The sequence below is a fragment of the Hevea brasiliensis genome, chromosome 18 (assembly GCF_030052815.1).
Source record: "Hevea brasiliensis isolate MT/VB/25A 57/8 chromosome 18, ASM3005281v1, whole genome shotgun sequence".
Lineage (NCBI taxonomy): Eukaryota > Viridiplantae > Streptophyta > Magnoliopsida > Malpighiales > Euphorbiaceae > Hevea > Hevea brasiliensis.
Window position 1 is genome coordinate 51,232,464 of NC_079510.1, and position 24,290 is coordinate 51,256,753.

General features: G+C 33.1%; 1 pseudogene; it reads left to right on the forward strand.

The window, feature by feature from the left end:
• Positions 1-1,541: 1,541 nt before the first annotated feature.
• LOC131175922 (tryptophan synthase beta chain 1-like) lies at positions 1,542-23,052 on the forward strand (annotated as a pseudogene).
• The last annotated feature ends 1,238 nt before the right edge of the window (positions 23,053-24,290 follow it).

A 24,290-nucleotide genomic window follows, 5' to 3' on the forward strand; every position in this document is an offset into this window, starting at 1 on the left:
GAAATGACAAGAATTAAAAAAATTAGAAAAATTAAAAGAACGAATGAAAATGTAGAAAGTTAAAGTTGTAGAACAGTGGACGGAGGAAGAGAAACAAATTTATTGGACAATCTTTTGTGGGGTTTAAAAAAATTTCTTGTATTGCTAAAATAAAATTTTTTCTTTGATTAATTGTGAAATATATAGGGGAAAAAATTGTTTAGTGGAGTGATTTGACCCACTACCATGACAGCTTCTTTAATTGAGAAAATATATTCACGTATCTTGAGATCTATTATTCTTGGGATTGTGATGAAATTTAAATATATGAATATTAATTTATTTTTTTTACATAAAAAATATTTAAAAAGATAAAGACTCAAGGAAGAATGCTCATTTTCTTTGTATAAAATAAATGCCTATAACTATTAAAGTGAGATTTATGTGATGGGGAAATTCTGCTATTGTATCTCCCAAACCAAATCTGATTCCCAAGTTACAAGATTAATGAGGAACATCATTTTCTTTTATTTCCCTTTTATTATTTTTTTTAATGAAAGCTATTTTTATATTTTGTTTTCTTATTTTTACCTTAAATATGAGGAAATAAATATTTTATAATAAATAATAATATTATCATTCAAATAATTATTGAAATTCAATTTTCTCAACAAGGAGGACTAAATAGCCAAGAACCAAGAGTCCATTGATAATAATAATAATAATAATCATAATCATCATTATTATCTTGATCATCATCTTATAAAGGGCCAAATCCAGAAGAAGAGAGGTTGGATTCATGGGCTGTTAGAATCAAACCCAAATCCAGAAGAAGGAAAGAAAGGTTAAAAAGGAGAAGTTGGGCCAGGTTAGTACGGACTACATATGAACCAAATCTTTGCTTTTCCAATTTCCTTGGACAACATTAACTCAAATTCCTGTGATTTAATATATGTATTTTTTTTATATGAAATAATAAATTAATAAAAATATAATGTAATTATTATAATTATTACTTATATATATATATATATATATATATATATATATATATATATATATATATATATATATATATATATATATATATATTATCAAAGATTCAGGTGAAAGTGACCAGGCCTCAGTGATAGGTATAACCAAAAAAACGTGTGCAAAAATTAGCATTTTATTCACATTATTCTTAAGATGAAAAATAATGCGCTTCATTTTTAATAGATTAATTAAAAAAAGAATTTAATTGAGGGATGAGATAGATCAATGATCAACTAAACAATATAAAATTAAATCAATAAAATAAATAGGATGAAAATTTCACTCAATTAATAGATAGAATATACTAATTAAGCACAGAAAAAATATACTAATTACGCTAGATGTAATTGGCAATGGTATAAGTTAAGGAGTGTGTCTTTGAACACAACAGGCCCAGGGTTATCGTTATTCGAAGTAGTTGAGAAAGGGATAGCCAACTCTGCAGGTATGCATCCACTCTACCAACAAAATATCAAAACAAAACAAAATCCATTTTATTTCTTAGCCACACACACACCCCCACGGATATGGCTTGCTATATTCAGACTTGTTTCTTTAATTGGCAAGTTGGACTGTGCATTTGTCCAGTCTTTAGGCTTATGACGTCTAAGAGAGGAACTACAAATGCCCATCTAGTTTCTGCTCAACTTTTGACTAGGGAAACTACTACCAACTCCAAGAAGTTCGAGCTGAACGTACAAGTAGGGACACAACCAGTTCCAATTAATATGCCAGCGATCAGCCATGGAAAATTTGGGAGGTTTGGAGGCAAGTACGGGCCTGAAACACTCATTGCATGCTTGATGGTGCTTGAAGCCGAATTCATCAGGGCTTTACAGGAAACTGAGTTTCAGGTTTGTTAACTAATGATATGACAAGGATTAATGATCTTTTATATTGAATTTCGTACTCTAGAGATTGTGGATGAACATCAGCATAATGCTCGGCTTTTAATGGGCTTGACTCTTTAATTTACTCTTCTGTTTTATATTTATGTTTCTCTTTTCCTATACCAATGTGCGATTTCATCCATCATCTCACCAATAAATTTTACATACAGTATACAATTTAGAAATGTGCAATAGTATAATATCTAAATTTTAATTTATAACATAAAACTTCTCGATTTCAATTTAATTAAATAAAAACTCTAAAATAACTTAATTAACCATTGAATAATCAATCTCTTTCGCTTATATTTTCTCTCATCGTATTTATTTCTCCTCTCACACACATTCTATCTCTCAATAAAAAACACTTCCTTTATCCCTGTAACACCCCGAATTTTTAAATAATTATTTTATGTGTAATATATGAGTTTTGTCTGTTTTGGAGGGTCCAGGAGGGATTATATGATGTTAGATGAGATATGAATTGAGGTGTATGATTTAGAAGTGTTATTTGAACTCTTTTGTAGGTTGGGTAGGTCCTAAGTATAGGAAAAACTATGTAAGATTTTTGGCATAAATTAGGGTGTCTTTTGTCTCTTTAAAGTCCTGTTTTGAGTTAGTGCTAATGAAAATATTATATAATTATTTAGGTGATCAGGGTCAACCGTCTTCCTTCACCCAACTGCAACAGTAGTCACTGATTAACCAGTGAGTATATATTAATTTTATTTATAATTTCAATATTATTATTATATATTTACAGTATGCCCATGCATCACTTATAGTTATATGTATTAGCTACTATAGGCACGCTTTATATTGCATCTTTACTTGATGATTTGATGTGGATGTCGCCTGGGGTAATTTGAAGCTCTATATGTGTGTATCGGCGTGCGTGTGGTGTATTGATAGTGGATATGGGTAGGACTGGTAAATCGGCTTGAGCTAGTCTCGCTTGGGGCCCGGTCCTCTTATGAAAGTCAGGGTGAGTACGGCTTTGAGTTGATCTCGCTGACCCCAGCACTTGCATTGCAAGAGAAAGTTCGACTCGAGTTTATCTCGTTGGCAGGCCTTGGATTAAGAGAGCTGTATAAGGGATCAGCTCTCATATTGTAGTTATATTGGTGTGACACACGGGTGTGTAAGTGCTCCAAATTATTCTTTGTGCAAGTATTATTGAAATTATTAGAAATTGCTTATCTATGCTTCATTTCATCCTTAGGGATGCATTAGTACTAGATAGTTATAGAAATTGTAAGTAAAATCAATATCTTACTCTATGAGTCAAACGCTCACTCTTGTTTACCCTATTTTTCTAGGTTACATAAGGTATTTTCTTTGTCATTAACCTACTTTCTTCCTTGCAGGTTCATTAGTTGTTATTTTCGTATTCCGTGTTGTTTATTTTGAAATCTAGATCTCCGCATGTATTAGAAATATTTTATTTGGTATAGGACTGTAAAAGAATATTTATTTTGAAATTGTAAACTTATTAATCTATGTATATATGAATGTGTGAATGAATGTTCACCTTGAGTGAGGGAGCTGAGCTCCCATTTGATTTATATTGCTATGTTAGGAATGGTGTGGTAAGCTGAGCTCCTCGAATAAATGTAATATGTGATTACAGGTCGGGCAAGCTAAAAACTCCCCGTTGGATGGTCTAGGTTATGGCCGAACTCTGTTTAGTTGTTTTCTTGAAATGGGCTTGTATATGGGCTTCAAGGTTGGGCTAATGAACAGTTAGGCTTACTACGGGCTTTGAAAACCTTACACTGACCCAAATCCTAGTGCCGGTCTAACTCAGAATTTGTGTCTTAACAATAATGCTATCAAAGCTTAAGCTCCAGATTCATGGGAAAGAGTATAATTGGGAGTGTAAAAAGGGTCTTGTTAGGAGGTCACATGCGGAGTATAGGATCCTGTTTAGACCTATGTTATTTCTTGGGTAGTACAAGAGTACTTCAGTTTAGTGTTTCAGTATTCATGGAGTATATGGTAATGTGGACTAGAGCTAGCAGACATGTTGAGTTCTGCCATCAGGTTGCATGCTCTAAGAAATGTTATATTTTTGTCAGTATAGGTTTACGTGGCATGCCTATCTAGTGCAAGGCACGAGGATATAAAGGTGATTTTTGGCTCTTTAGATGGGAGTAAGGGTATCATTGCTGGCAGTCATCAGTAGATAGCCCAATCATAATACGTTTATGGTATTAGTTGGTTTAAGAAAGATAAGAGATTGAAAAATCTAGTATGTTGGGATGTACTCTAGTAACTTTGCAATATCCTCGATGTTTATGCTGTAAGCTGTAAATTATAGTACCAACATGGGATTGTTGTGTAGAGCTACATGCATCCCTATGGTATTCCATGATGAGGGTGTTTACAAATAACTTCTGGTTTGATATAGATATGCCAAGACAAAGTTTTATTTCTGCAAGAGAGTATGGAAGTTAGGGGTTTAAAACTCTTGAGCTAGAATATCGAAGGTCACAGTTGAGTGGTAACTAAAGTCAATGGCTCGGTTACCATAGCATAAGCTAGAGTTATATCAAGAGTTGTCATAAGATTAGAGGTTTCAGTATAGTCAGAAAGTAAGGTTAGCATTCACAGGGTGGGACCATTTGGTCTCAAGTATGGGATCTTAGTTTTATCATTTACAGTGTACTTTTTGCCTAGAGTTTGATAAAGATAGTATTCTTTGTGTGATGGTGAAATGTAAAGTACGGTTCTGCTTCCTAAAGTAGATCAAAGGTTACGAATAATGTTATAACCTATGAAAAGATGTTTTAGAAAAGTTTGTAGTATGATAAGAGAGCTAACAGCCTTATGTAATTGTGGCAATGTAGTAAATATGGTATCTCTTTTAAAGTCAGTTGTGCTGCAGAGTATGGTAATGTCCTTCAAGAGAGACAGCAGATTGCTACCTATGTTGGTGACCTACAAAATGGCATCCTAGGTGGGACTATAATATGCGATAGAGAGTTATTAGCTCAGGTGCCCTAGAGGGGCATAAGTTTCATTGTAAGAAACATAAATGATCAAATTATGATGGACGTAAAGTCTTTGAATTTAATGATGGGTTTGGGTACCCAGTATCTTAAGTTTTGGCGAATTGAGTGGAAACGGGAAAATAGTATCCTTGTAGATCTCCTCCTCAAGGTAGTAGAGTATAGCTTGTAGTCTAATAGACAGGAACAAAGATTGTGTAATGAATGTGCGACTGCTAATCCCTGAGTTCCTTCTCAGCTTCTTACTGCTCAAGACAAGAGTATACTCTAAACAGAGAAAAGGGTAAAGGCAATAGGTTAGCAAAGATAAATCATAGGATATTAGTAGGTAGAAGAAGTATAGAAAGGAAGGTTAAAATAGTCTATCCAAATGTAGCAGGAGAGATAACCTAAATGCTAATGAAAGTACTAGCTAGAGTGGTTAAAAGACCAATTCTGAGTAACATCAAGGTATATATGACATTTTGGTGTATTCTCAAACCGAGGAAGAGCATGTGTGGCATCTAAGGATGGTGTTACAGACATTGAGGGAGCATCAGCTGTATGTAAAATTTTCAAAGTGTGAGTTCTGGCTGGAGAGCATCTCATTCTTGGGACATGTGGTCTCTAATGAAGGCATTCGGGTGGACCCTAAGAAAATTGAAGCGGTAACTGATTAGTTTAGACCTACTATAGTCATCAAGGTGCGAAGTTTTCTAGGCCTAACAGGTTACTACAAGCATTTTGTGTTGAAGTTCTCCAGAATAGCAGCTCCTCTAACATGGTTGACTTGAAAGAATGCCCCATTTTTTTGGTTAGATGAATGTGAGAAAAGCTTCTAGAAGCTTAAGGGCTATTAAACTACAGCTCCTGTGTTAGCTTTGTCGGTGAGTGGAGAAGGGTATAAGTGTATTGTGATGCTTCTAGAGTTGGGTTGGGTTGTGTCTTAATGCAGCGTGGTAAAGTAGTTGCTTATGTTTCAAAGTAGTTAAAGAAGCACGAGCAGAACTACCCCACTCATAATATGGAAATGGCAGTTGTAGTCTTTGCACTAAAAATCTAAAGGCATTACCTATATGGTGAAATGTGTGAAATATACACCGACAATAAAAGCTTAAAGTATATTTTTTTATAGAAAAAGTTAAATTTAAGGCAAAGAAGATGGATGGAGTTCTACGCAACTGGTTGCATAAGACAGGCAGGAGTTGGTACAATGACCTCATATCAAAAAGTAGACTAGAAGCTCATAATATCATGGAACTAAGAAGTACAGGTGCTTTTTATCATGGAGAAAAGTCTTGCTAACGCTTCAATGGCCAAATAGGATCAGCAATGATTTCCAATAAGGTGCATGCAAAGGTAGTTATTTCAGAAGGGCGCTTCATGAGACATTATATGACAAGAAGTATAGATCCCCCTGTGTTGGACAGAAGTTAGAGAGGCAAAAGTACATGATGTAGTCCTGGTACAATACACTTTGGAGATGGTCCCTTTGATCAGGGAGCGATTGAAAATAGCCTTCAGCAGGCAGAAGAGCCACGCAGATCCTAGGTAAAAAGGTGTAGAGTTTGTAGTGGGTGACTCTATATATTTCTGAAGGTTTCTTCTATAAAAGGGGTTATGAGATTTGGAAAGAAAGGCAAGTTGGCACCCCGTTACATAGGATCTTTTGAGATCACGAAAAGAGTGAGAGCAATTATTTATCAGTTAGAGTTGCCACCAAACCTTTCTTATGTCCACCCAGTATTCCACATTTTTATACTTAGGAAGTATATTCCCGATTCTTCTCATGTGCTGCAACCAAACACAGTAGAGTTAAATGAGAATTTGACCTTTGAAGAGCACCAGTAGCCATACTAGACTATCAGATGAGACAACTTTGGTCAAGGTAGATCCTTATTATTAAAGTCCTATAGAGGAGCCAATTTGTGGAGGAATGCACTTGGGAGTCAGAGCAGAATATGCACAGCAAGTATCCATATTTATTTGATATGTGACTCTGTGTCATTGTTCTGGCTTGTATAAAATTCAAGGACGAATTTTTTATAAGGAGGGGAAGAATGTAACACCTCAAATTTTTAAATAATTATTTTATGTATAATATATGAGTTTTGTCTGTTTTAGAGGGCCCAAGAGGAACCATATGATGTTGATGGGATATGGATTGAGGTGTATGATTTAGAAGTGTTATTTGAACTCTTTTCTAGGTTGAGTAGGTCCTAGGTATAGGAGAAACTCTTTTAGATTTTCGGCATAAATTAGGGTGTCTTTTGTCTTTTTAAAGTCCTGTTTTGAGTTAGTGCTAATGAAAATATAATATAATTATTTAGGTGATCAGGGTCAATCATTTTCCTCCAACCAATTGCTACAGTAGTCACTGGTTAACCAGTGAGTAAATATTGATTTTATTTACAATGTCAATATTATTATTATATGTTCACAACATGCCCATGCATCACTTATAGTTATATGTATTAGCTACTATAGGTACGTTTCGTATTGCATCTTTACTTGATGGTTTGATGTGGGTGTCACCTGGGGTAATTTGGAGTTGTGTGCGTGTGTCGGCATACATGTGGTGTATTAATGGTGGATATGGGTAGGACGGCAAATCGGCTTGAGCTAGTCTCGCTTGGGGTCCGGTCCTCTTGTGATAAGTCAGAGTGAGTACGGCTTTGAGTTGATCTCACTGACCTCAGCACTTGGATTGCAAGAGAAAGTCCGGCTCGAATTGATCTCACTAGCAGGCCTTGGATTAAGAGAGCTGTATAGGGGATCAACTCCTATATTGTATTTATATTGTTGTGACACACAGGTGTGTGAGTGCTCCAAATTATTCTTTGTGCTAGTATTATTGAAATTGTTTGAAATTGTTGATCTATGCTTCATTTCATCCTTAGATATGCATTAGTGCTAGATAGTTATAGAAATTATATGTAAAATCAATATCTTACTCTATGAGTAGAATGCTCACTCCTGTTCACCCTATTTTTCCAGGTACAATAGGACTTTTCTTTGTCATTAATCTGCTTTCTTCCTCACAGGTCCATTAGTTGCTATTTTCGTATTCCGTGTTATTTATTTTGAAATCTAGATCTCCGCATGTATTAGAAATATTTTATTTGGTATGGGACTATAAAAAAATATTTATTTTGGAATTGTAAACTTATTAATCTATGTATGTGTAAATGTGTGAATGAATGTTCACCTTAGGTGAGGGAGCTGAGCTCCCATTTGATTTATATTGCTATGTTGGGAATGGTGAGGGTGAGCTGAGCTCCCTGAATATATGTAATATGTGATTACAAGTCAGACGAGCTAAAAACTCTCCGTTGGATGGTCCAGGTTATGACCAGACTCTGTCTGGTTGTTTTTTTGAAATTGGTTTGTGTATGGGCTTCAAGATTGGGCTAATGAACAATTAACCTTACTACGGGCTTTGAGGGCCTTATGCTGACCCATGTTCTAGTGCTGGTCCGGCCCAGAATTTGGGTCGTGACAATCCCTCTCACCGACTCTGTCGCACACTCTTCTCTCTCCCTAACTCTCTCTCTCTCTCTCTCTCTCTCTCTCTCTCTCTCTCTCTCTCTCCATTCGACTCCTTCCTTTCTTTCTCTCCATGAGCGAATCTCTATTGAAGCTAACAATTTGTGGCAGATCCAATAATTCAAGCGTAAGAAAAAAAAATTATACTATTTTCTTCTCATTTCTTTATTTTAGTCCAAACAAAATCCTTAGATGGAAAGTGAAAGTGTATGAACCCTATCATAAGCAAATCTCTAAATAAGGACCACATTTACCACTGCCACAAACCCAAATTCTAAGTCCGATGGCAATTATTTTTCTTAAAGAAATACTAAAAAGTACCAGATAAAATCTTCCTAATGGCCTTGCTTTGGAAGAATCATCGGTCCATTACTAGGAAAAGAAATGGGATCAGATGGAAAGAAAATTTCAAAATTTTTAATTAATAAAACAACTATTTTCTATGCACTTTGGATATCCAGATAGCATTTATCATTTCAAACTTTATTGTTTTTCAAGCAAGCTCCTAATTTGTTACTTTTTTTTTGTTTTTTTATCATTAAAATATAAATTTATGTTTGAGTAGATTCAACTCGAGAAAACAAACTCTCAATTACAATTCATCAGTAAGTATACAACTCACTCAATTACATCACCATCTTACAAGTGAGAACTTGCAATGAAATTTCCATATTACCCTTTAAATACTGGCATGGCATGCAATCCCAGGAGGCCCAAGTGGTCCACCCTTCGACTTTGGCCTTCATTGATGAGGTTGAAGTATGTGGGCTGAGAGGCTTGAGATGACATGATTTCTGTGAGGATTGGAGAGTTAGAGAGGTAAGAGAGAGGGAATTGATAATTGATTAAATATGCTAATGAGGCTTTAATTTAAAATTTAGATACAAAGTTATAAAGTTTAGGTATTGTCTGTGAAATTTACCCATCATCCAACAATATATATGTTATATATGTAAGAGGAGCTTGCAACTGCACTAAGAGACTACATAGGAAGGGAGACTCCTCTTTACTTTGTAGAACGGCTCACACATTATTACAAAAATGAAGATGGATAAAGACCAGAAAGCTAGTTGAAGAGAGAAGATCTCAACCATTGCGAAGCACACAAGATGAAAAATGCGATTGCCCAGGCAATGATTGAGAGTTGCAAACCTATCCTTTCACTTTCGTTCTTCATTGTTCATAGAAAATTATAGATACAAGCGTATTTTCAGGTACACATATTCTCTAATCATGTAATCTATAACGATTTAATTTATTTTTTAATAATTGGTATCAGAGCCATGGTTAAGGATATTTTTTTTTATTAATTTCATTGTTGTATGTTTGAATATTAATCTCAGTAAATAATTTCATATATATATATATATATATAGTGAATTTCAAAATCCACATGGCTGTATGTTGATTTTCGAAATAGTACATAATATATTCATATAATGATTATGATTGAATATGATTAAATTTTGTAGGCCATATGAAATATGCATACTGTTACATATAATTAATTTAACAAAAGTTAATAGCATAAAACATTTACAATTATATTTGGTTATGTGTTCATTAATTATGGTAATATTATGTGTTTATTAATAGTTGTTGATTTTGTTGAATTAATTATATTCAGGCATATTGAAAATATATTCGTGAGTAGTAACATTATTACTATGCTCATATTATAGTGTTCATGAAAGTTCTGATTATGTTAAACACTTTTATGATTATAAACTCACCTATTGTGGGATATACTGATAGTATTAAAAAATATTAAAGACAATTAACAAATAATATTACAACTAACAATAACATATTATATTAATAATGTTATATCGATATATATATCCACTATTAATATAATCCAAATAGCTCTTGAAGTCCATGAGATAATTTTTTTTTTTTTTAACAAACCAACAAAATAATTTTATGACTAGTCCCACGATATATACTGATAGGGTATTAAAAAATATTAAAGACAATTAACAAATAATATTACAACTAACAATAACATATTATATTAATAATGTTATACCGATATATATATATATATATATATATATATATATATATATATATATATATATATATATATATATATATATATATACCGATAGGGTATTAAAAAATATTAAAGACAATTAACAAATAATATTAAAACTAACAATAACATATTATATTAATAATGTTATATCGATATATATATCCACTATTATATAATCTAAATAGCTCTTGAAGTCCATGAGATAAATTTTTTTTTTTTAAACAAACGAATAAAATAATTTTATGACTAGTCCCACGATATATACCGATAGCGTATTAAAAAATATTAAAGACAATTAATAAATAATATTACAACTAACAATAACATATTATATTAATAATGTTATACCGATATATATATATATATATATATATATATATATATATATATATATATATATATATATATATATATATATATTTGATGAGTTCAATGAGTTTTCTTGATTTTATTTTAATCCAGGACCCTTAAACGGGATTATAATAAATAACAGTTTTGTTTATAATTACTTCTTTAGCTGGATCTAAAAGGAAACTTTAGTTTTGTGATTATGTTATATACATAATTCATGTTTTCTCTATTGTTTGATTCTAATTGTTGTTTCTATGCAATTATTTGTCGTGAAAACTCTGAATGGCTCCAATTTTGATGAATGGAAAGTGTCTCTAAGCATGTACCTAGCAATAGCCCAACTGGATTTAGCCTTAAGAGTTGATGCACCTGCGGAACTTACTGATGAATCCACTATTGCTGAAAAGACTTATCATGAGAAGTGGCGAAATTCTAATAGGTTTTACTTAATGGTGATAAAGTATAATATAGATAAGTCCATAAGATAAGGTGTTCCTGATAAGGAGACTGCTAAGGAATTTCTACAGGCTGTTGTTGAAAAATTTAAAAAGTTTAATGTTTGCTGGTTTTACAACCACCGCAAGTGCACGGATCGCTAACAAGTAATAAAATGATGAGTAGAGTATCGTTTCCACGAGGAATTTGATTAATAAGTATCAATCTACACAGTAATTTTGACTGTTTAGGTTATCGAACAATAAAAGAATGAAAGTTGTCTATTTTAAACACTAAAATGATAAACTTAAAATGAAGTAATCTATTTTGGAACAATTTCGGAATTAAGATTTCACACTTGAATCTTACTATGGATGTTATCTTGTTTATTTACTGAATTGAGAATCGTTTATCTTGATGGAAATCAGTCCTAAGGTATCCTAAGTCCTCTATCAAGGCACCTAGGGTGTATTCTAATTAACTTAAACCCGACTTTTGTGGCAATCAAATTAATTAAAATCCTTTAAGATCTTTGACTAATTTTGAAATTCCACAAAGGTATCAGTTTATGTCTAGGTCAGAATTCCTATGTTCATGTAACACCCCCTACCCGGTCTGCAATGTAGCCGAGCAAAGGGTGCTACATTCAGTGCCGGAGCACCCTATTTTATCTTACTTTATTCCTTTAAAAATTTTGTTCTCGTTATATTTTAATATCAATTATTTTTCTATGGAGAAACCAATGGAGTTTTCCCTGTTTCTATTACTATTTGGCTTATTTTACTATTTACCTGTTTGAAATTTCAATAATATTTTTACAATAAAATCTCATCAGTTATTTTCATAATCATCTCATTACACATTCAATTCTTGTAACTCACTTGCATACATATCCATTCATACTCAATTTAAGTATCAAAAATCTCAAACTTCATAATTTACATGATTTACAAGCTAATTTCTTAAATTCATAATTTACATAATGTACAAATTAATTACAATACCATAATTTATATTACAATTAATAACTAATTATAAATATATAAAATAACTTTTGTGAGCCCTATCTACATGCATTGCTGAGGAGGTGACAACTTGAACACTTCAGACACTTCTGCAGATCTGGACTCCAAAAATTCCAGTCCATTGTCCATTGGATTTTAGCTTCAGTACCGCAAAGGAAACAAATCTATTGTGCTAAGCATTTTTGCTTTGTGGTGCAATAATATAACACGAAAATAATATATTCAAATAAGAAAGACTGAAATATAATTCTAAAGTATAATTTAGATCCTCGAGTATCAATTAAATTTGGTATGATATTTCTAATATCAACTATCTTATATTCTATTTTGTCCCTCTTTGGAAGTGCTGAGTTTATACATTAATAATATTCGATATACAGATTAATTTTAGGAGTATTGTATTTTTTGTTCCTACAATTCTGAAAATTTCATTTGTACTACTTGATTCAGTTATGTTTCCATTGCTAATTTTTTTTCTCATTTCATTCAATACTTTCTAATGTTTTTAATTACTAATGTTCTTAAATAATTTACACTGTCCAGGTAACCTATGACAGGCTGACTAAACTGGATAACGGGTCGTTGGCACTAGACACCGTGATGTCTCGGGCCGTCATACTATGGGACGCAAAACGTCAACCACTTATACAGTTAGTATGGCTAAAAAGCCATGATAACATAAAATCAGGCATAAAAGCCATGAGTGCGGGCATAAAGCCATGAATATAGGCATAAAGCCTTACGCAGTACTGCTAAAATAATACCTTATTGGCATATCAATCTATCCAATCTGACACACATGTCTATGCAATGCAAGGGCACATAATATTATTAAATGTTAATATATTGTGTTTTATGACTTCATTATTTCATGACAAATTCCACAATTTATACATTCATTTGATCATTCATATGATCACAATTCACATCAATTACCTTTCTTTACCATTGCACTCAAAGTATTTTTCATTTCTACAATAATGAGAACTAATGTCTCATTCATACATTAATATAATTCATTTATTCATTACACTATTTATATAACTTATCATTTGTAATTCAAGAGATATCTTTACTTACTAGATATTTATAATTCCCCTTATTTTCTCTCATGTACCATTTAATATTAATGGGTCTATTATTTCATTATATATATATATATATATATATATATATTTGTTATAACATTTTAAACTTTATTTCCTAGTAGAAATACAATATCTAGACTCATTTTTATCTAATTTATATATTCATGATTTTCATTTATATAATTCACAATTTATCAATTATATTATCTATTTTCCCTTTATAATTCCTTATCTAATTTATTACATCATTTTACATGTCCCTAAGTTCAATATTTTCATTTAGATTGATTTACAAACCATATTTCAAAATATATTAACAATGTCTCCTAAGTTCTATTTGTGATGAGAATACAATTTTCATCTACCTATTCTCATAATTTAGGTATACATTAAATCTATTAAGTGGGCTACCATTAACCCCATTAGCAACTTAAGTTTTTGGTAGTTACTATTCACTTGACCATTTCCCTTCAAAGGTTGACTTTTTAATTCATATTATGTACACAAATATTTGATACATATTCATACCACATTTTGGGTTCTAAGGTTGTTAGCATTGATTGCCAATTGCAATTCAAAGCCTCCTAAAAGTATTTTCCAAAATTCAGTTTTCGTTTCCTATGTTTATTGTTCCATTGGTCTAAGCTACAGTGAGAATTTGGCAAACTTTTCTTCATCAAAGTTGTTTCTTCATGTGTTTTCTTTAATTTCCTTTTTGAATCACTCCATTTGGAGTTTTGTAGCTCAAGTTATGGTCACTTTAGCATAATTAGCCGGATTGGTCCTTACCCAGATTTTTTTGGTAAATTTTGTTATGCCAGATTTAGTGTCCAAACTTGGACTAGCAATTAAAATTGGTTAAGTTCATAATTTGAGTTTTTGTTCTTCATGAAAGTTGTTGTAAATTGTCTAATCGTTCCATTGTTATAAAATTCAGGTCATTTGGATATTTCTACACTGAGTTATGGCCAAATGAACAAATACTGTTCATTTAGTCACTTTTCCAAAGCAGTATGTGTGTTACCCGAATTAGGTCAATTTTTAGGGCAACTTAGGTTGGTTTTCTGGATATGATTTCTTCACCAAAAATGTGACTTAAGGTCTTAAATTTCATCACCAATTGGTCTCACACCAATTGGAGCTATCTAGCTCTACTTATATTCATTTAAACACACTGGACTCATAAGTCTAAAATTCCCTGCACATAAACAATACTCCCAATACCACCTTCCCACACTACTACCATCCACAATTCACATTCCATGTACTTTAATTAGTCCATAATTGGTCTCAACATCAACAATTTATCAACATATTATTAAATTCCTAATTTTTATATCAAATTCAAGATTTGCACAAAATATATCACATTAAACATACTAATCAATTTCTAATTGATGTCTACACATCAAACACCATTTCCAAACCATTCAAATCCATCAAAACCCTCAAACTCTCACTCCCACAAGGCTAGCCAAAATTCCATGAAACCTAAGCATGCATATTTACTTCATTTTTCATCAATTTCTAACCTAACTTAACTTAAATTCATGCTTAAAAGGGAATAAAGGCAAGAAATATGGCACTAACCTCTTTGTGAGCAATTCCCAACTTCCAAAACTTCTTGATTTCTAATTCTTTTTGCTGTCCAAGTCTTACTCTAGTGGTAAGGGTCAATTTTTGTGAAGACAAGATGAGGTTTTCTGGTGGTTTGATGGGTGAATTGAAGTGGGAAATGAAGCTTGGTTGGAAGATCAATGGAGGGAGAGGGAAGAGGAGAGAGTCACGGCTGGATGAGGAAGAAGAAACCTGAAATTGGTTTCTTAATTTGACTCATTTTTCCCTTTTTAAAGAATTTTAATTATATTGTTGAATGGTGATTGGTGGAGGCATTTTAAATGACATTATTTTATGTCATAATTCCAATTTTTATTCATTTTCTTTTCTTTTCTTTCCTACTCATTTTTAATTTAATTTTTAGCAATATTTATTCATATTTTATGTCATAATAATTATTTACTTAACTGGACAAGTTGGCCAAAAATCATATCTGAAGAGCCCTCCGTTTGGCTTAACAGACTAAAATTGTCTGTACCGATCTAAAAATTTTTCTAAGTATTTTCTTGGCATTCTAATGCCATCAAAACCTCAATGACTCTTCTCTGGAGTCCCAAAAATTATTTCACGGAATTTTCCTCGGGTTTAAGGCTACTAGCTGTGAAGATAGCAACTTCCCGTTAGGGTCACCCATCACCGGGGCACCGGCTCATTTAACTTTATTATATTTTACTTCTAAAATTTTTCCTTAATTTTTCTTATACTTATTTGAATTATTTATGACTCCTCACTCTAGTCTAAATATAGTTCTAGACATTCTAGTTATCCGGATCGACACTAGTTATCAGAACAGTAGAATGTACGGACTTGCTAAAGTGAGGGTGTTACAGTTCAAGATCTTGATTTTCTAATATTAATCTTCACCTTTCAATCCTTCAATTAATATCTACAATCAATACTAAGTGGGTACCGGCACATAGCATGCATTAAGATCACAAGAAATTAAATCAATGAACAAATCTCAAATCCAATAAATAAAACTTAATGTTTATCCATAACAATGATTACAAGCATTACTCTCCCAATTTCAGAATATTAAAACTACTCACTCATGAGTTTAGCAAACATCATGATAAAAAGGTAAAGACAGTAAAAAGAAATCATATAGAAGAAATAAAACAATAAAAATCCGTTTAAGGAGATGGAATGAAGGAACCGAAGAGAGTTTGCAGCTTTGATCTTGTAGAACTTCAGCTGGAAAACTTCTCTTGATACTGATATTCTCCTCCTCAAGACGGCTGGAGAGAGTGCAGAATGCGAGTCTCTTTAAAACTCCTAAAAAGTGCTATCAAAGGATCCTCCTTTCATTTGGATGTTTTCTGCTTCTATTTATAATGGCTGTTCTAGGGTTAGGTCATTTTTTGAGTCCAAAAAGCCTTAAGAGTCTGATTTGAATGTGTAAATAAGAGCGAGAATTTGGGTTTGAAAACTGGCTACCGCATGGTACACGGCCCGTGTGTCACTACACGGCCCCGGGCTGTGTAACTTACTAGAGTGGAATTGCAGAATCTTACATTGGCACAGAGACTTACATGGGTCTATGCTGGCTACACGGGCCTAGTTACACTGGCTGTGTACTTTTGTTCTCAAAAAGTTCTTCAAGCTTGTGCCTGGCAGAGACTTACACGGGTCCCTGCAGATTACACAAGTCTAATTACATGATCTGTGTACTTTTGTTTCTCCATTGGCTCTCTGGCTTTCGTCTAGCAGAAGGTTACACGGGTCTGTGGCTTTGCTTACACGGCCCGTGTACTTGGTATCAGTAGAAATTCTGAGTCCTTTGACCTCTCCAAGCTTCCCTTTTGCACTCCTGTACTCTGTGGCTTCACCCAAACACTTGAAATGATGCAGAAAATATGGAATTAAGGGCTTAACAATAGAAATTACAAAAACTAATGAAATCAACTACTATGCATAAGATTACTTACCTAAATGCTATGAGATAGTATACAATTGTGCTTAAAAACATCTATAAAATTTAAGTGTATCATTTGACAAGGCTCAAAAGAGTCATTATCTTTCTTTGCTGGAGCACAACTAATATGATGGTGTTAGTGGTGTGCGGGAACATATCATGACACTTATAAGTTATTTCAACAAACTCAAGTCTTTTGATCTTGATTTGGGAGAGAGTTTTCTAGTTTGGCACATTCTTGAATCTCTCCCACCCCAATTCTAAATTCTCAAGACTTCTTATAATTCTCAACAAGGGGAGTGGACAGTTGATCAGTTGATAGCCATTGTGTGCCAAGAAGAGGAATCTATGAGGAAAGGGAATACTCCTTCTATTAATTATGTTTTTTAAAGGGTCTAGTAGCAAGACTAATGAGAAATTTCAGAAGGACAAAAAACCTAAAGCTAAATTTGAGAACAAGAATGGTGGTAAGCATGAACATAACTTAATAGTTAAGAAGAAGCCCTTCAAAGGCAAGTGCAACTATTGCAAGAAGCTTAGCCATAAGTTAGAGTACTGTTTTAAGCTTAAGAAGAAGCATAAGAAGGAAGGTAATAGTCTAAAACTTGCCCTTCTAGCTCTAGTATGTTTTGAATCAAATGTTGTTGATGTTCCTTTAAATTCTTAGTGGTTGGATTCTGGTGCTACCATTCATGTTTCAAATTCCTTGCAGGGGTTCAAAAACGTGAGGAAGCCAAGTGAAAAGGAGAAGACTGTTTTAAGAGTAAATGGAGTTGTAGTAGTAGAACTCATAGAGACTATTTCTTTGAATTTGTCTTTTGAACATGTGTTGGAATTAAATGATACTGTTTATGTTCCTTCTTCAAGGAGAAATTTAATTTCCAGTTCTATCTTAGATAAGTGTGGTTATGTGTTTCTTTAGGGCAATGGAAAAAATTGTTATTTATTTTAAATCTGATATTGTTGGTTCCGCTGTTTTATGCAATGGTTTATACATGTTGGATTTAAATTCAGTTCCTTTTCAATCTGTTGATGTTCCCATCAATGTTGTCATTGGGCACAAACGTCAAAGAGTTAATGAGAACTCTTCAATATTATGGCACAGACGTTTGGGTCACATTTCTAGGGAAAGATTAGAAATGATGGTTAAACAAGGTGTTTTGCATAGTCTGGATTTCTCTAACTTTAATACATGTGTTGATTGCACTAAGAGAAAATTTACTACTATAGCTAGAAATAAAGGGGCAATTAGGAGTGAAGATGTGTTGAATTTGATTCGTACAGATATCTGTGGACCCATTTCTCCTGTTGCTATGGGAGGTTTTAAATACTACATCACTTTTATTGATGGCTATTCTAAATATGGTTGGATTGATCTTCTTTATGAAAAGTTTAGTTCCTTGGATGCCTTTAAAGCATTTAAGGCTGCAGTTGAACTGAAAACTAGGAAGAAGATTAAATGTGTAAGGTCAGATAAGGGTGGTGAGTATTATGGCAGGTATACTGAGATTGGTAGAAATCCTGGTCCTTTTGCTTTATATTTACAAGAATATGGGATTAAGGCACAGTACACCATGCCTGGGACTCCACAACAAAATGGAGTTACAGAGAGGCAAAATCGTACTTTGATAGACATGGTGAGATATATGTTTAGTCATTCTTCTTTACCAGAATTTTTATGGGGTGATGCTTTGAAAACTGCTATGTATATTCTTAATCAAGTTCCTAGTAAACCAGTGCCTAAGACTCCCTATGAGTTAATGTTTGGTAAGAAGCCCAGTTTGAAACATTTTCATATATAGGGTTATAAGGCAGAGGTGAGGCCATATAACCCTCAGATCAAAAAGCTAGATGCTAAATCTGTTAGTGGTTTCTTTATTGGCTATTGTACAAGTTCTAGAGGTAGTAGATTTTACTGTCCAACTCATTCTACTAGAGTGATTGAATCAGATCGTGCTATTTATTTTGAGAATGAGATGGATAATGGAAGTCAAATACCTCGTGTTGTCAATCTTAAAGATGAGACTGTTGTCTTTCTTGTGCCTTTGCTACCTTCCTTAGTAGATTTTAATCCTCCTGAGTGCAATGATGAAGTTCAGAATCCTGTTGATGTCAATTTAGAACCACTGATTGTAGATGCTGAGGGGCCTAATATAGTTAATGAAGTTGCACCTTTGAGAAGATCTCAAAGGATTCATAAACTTGCAATATCAAATGATTATATGGTCTATTTACAGGAACACAAGTTTGATGGTGTTGATATTTCTGATCATATTTCTTATCAAGAGGCTATATGTGGTCCTAATTCTTCAGAATGGATGAAAGCCATGCAAGATGAACTATCTTCTATATATCACAATTAAGTATGGGATCTTGTTGAATTACCAGATGATTGTAAAGTTGTAGGTTGTAAATGGGTCTTTAAGACCAAATGTGGAGTTAAAGGTGAAATAGAAAGGTACAATGCCAAACTAGTAGCAAAAGGTTATAATCAGAGGGAAGGTATAGATTATACAGAAACATTTTCCCCAGTGTCCACTAAAGATGCCTTTCGTGTGGTTATGGCTTTAGTTGCTCATTATGACTTAGAACTCCACCAGATGGATGTTAAAACAGCTTTCTTAAATGGAGACTTGTATGAAGATGTGTATATGGTTCAACCTAACGATTTCATAGAAGCTGATAAAGAACACTTAGTGTGCAAGTTGAAAAGATCCATTTACGGGTTGAAACAGGCTTCTAGACAATGGTATCTGAAATTTGATCAAGTTTTAACTTCTCTTGGTTTTGAGGAGAATGCTTAAGATCAATGCATCTTTCAGAAGGTGAGTGGGAGCCATTTCATTATTCTAGTGTTGTATGTTGATGACATTCTTCTTGCCAGTAATAGCATCAATCTCTTGAACGAGACAAAACACATGCTTTCTAGTCACTTTGACATGAAAGATCTTAGTGAGGCCACATTTGTTCTAGGTATTTAGATTCACCATGATAAGTCTCGAGGCATATTGGATTTGTCTCAAGGAATTTATATTGATCGAGTTCTTAAGAGATTTAACATACACACTTGCTCATCTTCTATTGCACATGTTCTTTCAGGTGAGAAACTCTCTAAAGCTCAGTGTCCTCAGGATGACAAAGAAAGGACTAAAATGGAAAAGATTCCATATAGTTCTGTAGTTGGGAGCTTGATGTATGCTCAAGTATGCACTGGTCCTGATATAGCATTTGCTATTAGTGTCCTTGGTAGAACTTAAGTAATCCTAGATGGAGTCACTGGAAAGCTGCAAAGAAAGTTATGAGATATTTGCAGGGTACTAAGAATTATATGTTGACTTACAAAAGATCTGACAATCTGAAAGTCATTGGGTACTCTGATTCTGACTTTGCAGGCTGTGTAGATGATAGAAAATCTACTTCTGGTTACATCTTCATGATGTTTGGAGGAGCTGTTTCTTGGAAAAGTGTCAAACAAACACTGACCGCTACCTCCACTCTAGAAGCAGAGTATGTTGCTTGTTATGAGGCTACGTGTCAAGCTGTTTGGTTAAAGAAATTGATTTCTGGTATGCTTGTTGTTGAGAGCATTTCAATGCTCTTAACCATTTATTGCAATAATGCTCCTGCTGTTTGCTTCTCTCAAAATCACAGGAATTTTAGTCGAACTAAACATTTTGATGTCAAATTCCTGTTTGTTTGAGAGAAGATTCGTGAATCATACACTCGGATTGAACATATTACTATGGATCGAATGATTGCAGATCCGTTAACCAAAACTTTGCCCATTAGTATTTTTCAGAAGCATGTTACGCACATGGGTGTAGTGAAAACTTTTGATGATGCTTTGGTTTAGTGAGAGTCTATTTTATGTTACATTTGGGTTAGCATTTGTATGGAATGCTTAGACCATTATTTTTTAGACATATCTTATCACATATTCCATTTAAATTCAGTTTTTGTTTTCGAGATTTTGTTGGCACATATATATAATATTGTTTTTCCTATCGGATTCAGTGTTATTTTGTTTACCATTACATTAACTGAATTTTAGGTTAAATTGCTTACTTGTTATTGGATATTGTTTTGAATTTTATTAATCTGTGCTTTTAATTTAATAAATTGATTACTGCTATCCAAGTGGGAGATTGTTAGATTATTTATTTGTATTTGGATGTGGATTAGCATTAATCAATTGTTAGGCTCATTGACAGATTAAATAATGATATTAAATAATAAGTTTAGTAATTGGCAATATCTAAATGGATTGAGTCATGTGATTGGACAAGCCTGTAATTTGATCAGGCTGTTCATAAGCCCACTAGGGAAGAGGTCCCAACTCTCAATCTTATATATATATATATTCTGATAACCCCATTTAATATCAGATAGAATTCATATAGAATTAGAAGGCTATTGTAGATCTTAAGAGTTGTGAACCTATCATTTCGCTTCCATTCTTCATTGTTCATAAAAAACTATGGATACAAGCGTATTTTTAAATACACATATTCTCTAATCATGTAATCTATAGCAATTTAATTTATTTTTTAACAATGACATGATTCTGTGAGGATTTGAGAGAAGATGGACAAGGACCAGAAATCTACTTGAAGAGAGAAGATCTCAACCACTGCGGAGCACACAAGATGAAAAATGCGATTGCGCAGGCAATGATTGCCAAACGTATAGGTCTAAGGTGTGTTGTGGCGGCTGCAGGAGCTGGACAATATGGCGTCGCAACTGCTGCTGCATGTCCGAAGCTTTCTTTGGAGTGTACTGTTTTCATAGACACTGCAGATATGGAAAACCAATCCTCAAACGTACTCTTGATGAAATTATTAGGAGCTGAGGTGCGTACCCTTATCTAGCTACATGCATTTTATGGAGCATATATGCAAAAATTCTTGGTGTAGTGAGTCACTGGGATAAATAAAATATAAGAAAATTTTATAACTCGCTAAACATTATTTATCTTTTTGAATCGTTATTTATATATATGCATTTTATTTGTGTGTACTCTATATCAGGTTAAAGGTGTGGAAGGATGCAAGCTCACAGGCAATCAGGGAATGGGTAGGGAATTTAGAAACAACCTACTACTTGATAGGTACTGTGGGGGGGCCTCATCCATGTCCAAGCGTGGTGCGTAAGTTTCATTCTGTGATTGGAAAGGAAGCAAGGAGGCAAGCAATGGAGAAGTAGGGTGGCAAGCCATATGTTCTGCTTGCCTGTGTAGAGAGCGGCTCTAATGCATTGGGGTTGTTCCATGAATTCACAGGAGATGAAGATGTGAGGTTGATTGGAGTTGAGGCTGCTGGTTTTGGTTTGGATAGTGGGAAACATGCTGCTACTCTCGCTAGAGGAGAAGTGGGAGTTTACCATGGAGCTATGAGCTATTTGTTGCGGGATGAAGAAGGCCAGATAATAGGACCTCACTCTATTGGTGTGGGATAAGTAATTATCATACATGCAATTTGAGTAAATTATCACATAATTAACTCATAATTCAATATGGTTAATTCAATTGGTAAGAATGAGAGCTTTATACCCTTCTTTATCAATAAAATGCATCAGGCTGATGTTGAGAATGCGAGTATCTATTACACAAAAACTAATCAGAGAATAATTTAGCCGTAAATACAAGTGTGTGAGCGTATGTATACACATATAATGAACAAATATATATTATCTTTCTGCCAATTTTTACAGGCTAGAATATCCAGGAGTTAGTCCAGAACTAAGTTTTCTTAAAGACATAGGACGTGCAGAGTTTTATTCTGCCACAAATGAAGAAGTTGTAGAGGGTACCTATATATGATCTTAAATAATAATAATAATAATAATAATAATCATAATAATAATAATAATCTTGTAATTAAACTAATTACTTAGAAGGATCGTAGAGTAATAATTTTTCTATATTTGGTTGCAGCATGCAAAAAACTTTGAGATTAGAGGGTATATTTCCATCTCTGGAGGCATCTCATGCATTGGCATTTTTGGAGAAACTTTGCCCTACTTTACCCAGTGGCTCCATGGTCATAGTAAATTGCAGTGGCAGTGGAGATGAAGATGCTTCGACAATCTTGAACTATGAACTAGATTCAATATGGAACCATGAATCAATGCCAATTTCTAATTAGTGATTGCATGGATAGTATAAAAACAAGTATATTCATTTTGCTGCAGTATGATAAAAATAAAATGACTTGGGTTAAGGTTGGGAGGTTAAAAAAAATTTTTTACAAGGAATGATTTTAAATGTTGAATTTAAAAAAAAATATATATATTTAATTGTTTGGACTTCTTATAAGTAAAATATATCAAATTTAATTTTAAATCAATTTTAATATCCATTAACTAACCTATTTAAGAAGTTATTTTTAGAGTATAAATATTTTATAAAAAAATCATAAAAATTTTAAATTTAACCTATCATAATAACATTAATATTATCAATAATTTAGGTGTATTCAATGGTTATTTAGTTTAAAATAAAGTAAAATTATATATTATAATTTATTTCATTAAATTTTTATAAAATGACATTTTTTATGTAAAATAGTTGATTACGAAAAATTTTATTAACTTAAGAAAATAAAATAAAATTTTAATATCTTAAATTATTATTATTTTTTTTTCATTAGGCCTTCGACGAAAGATGAAAAATCCCAACACTAAAGGCACATCCCAAGACGATATCATATAAAATGAAATAGCAGACTGCAAATGAAAATAGGCGTTCAGAATTGTTATGGAATGGAGTTTGCTCAAGATTTGCCTCGGCTTTCCCAAATTTTGGCCATTAGTTCACGGTGCCTATGTATAGAAAATAAATTTCTTTTCTTTTCAAAGTCATAAGAATATTTTGTTTCCTTAGAAATCTTTTAGTCATAACAGTTATCACAGCCTCCCAAACGTAAGACCAATACAAACAATATCCAAATTAAGAATTGCAATCTATTAGTCACTGAATTGCAGTCCCCATACCCTTAGGCAAAACAAAACGGCAAAAATGGATTAAATTAAATATATATATATATATATATATATATATATATATATATATATATTGCTCAACCCTTCAGAGAAGCAACTACATGAGTTATGACTTGCATTCAAGAGCTATTGCAACTATAAGAAATAACTGTATCATCTATGAACAAGACAACGCCAAAAACCTCCTATTAAATTAACTTGGGTTACATCATGAAGAACAGAAAGGGAAATGTTCAAAACAAAAGGGAAAAAGCCTCCATTGTGCTTTTGCTGCCACTGAGCCATCGCTTGGATGAGAATTGAGCAGTAAAGCCTCAAACAGAATCTGCTTAATGAAAGCTAGAGCTTTTTAAGTTCCCTGCAGAATGTCAAACAAGCAGCA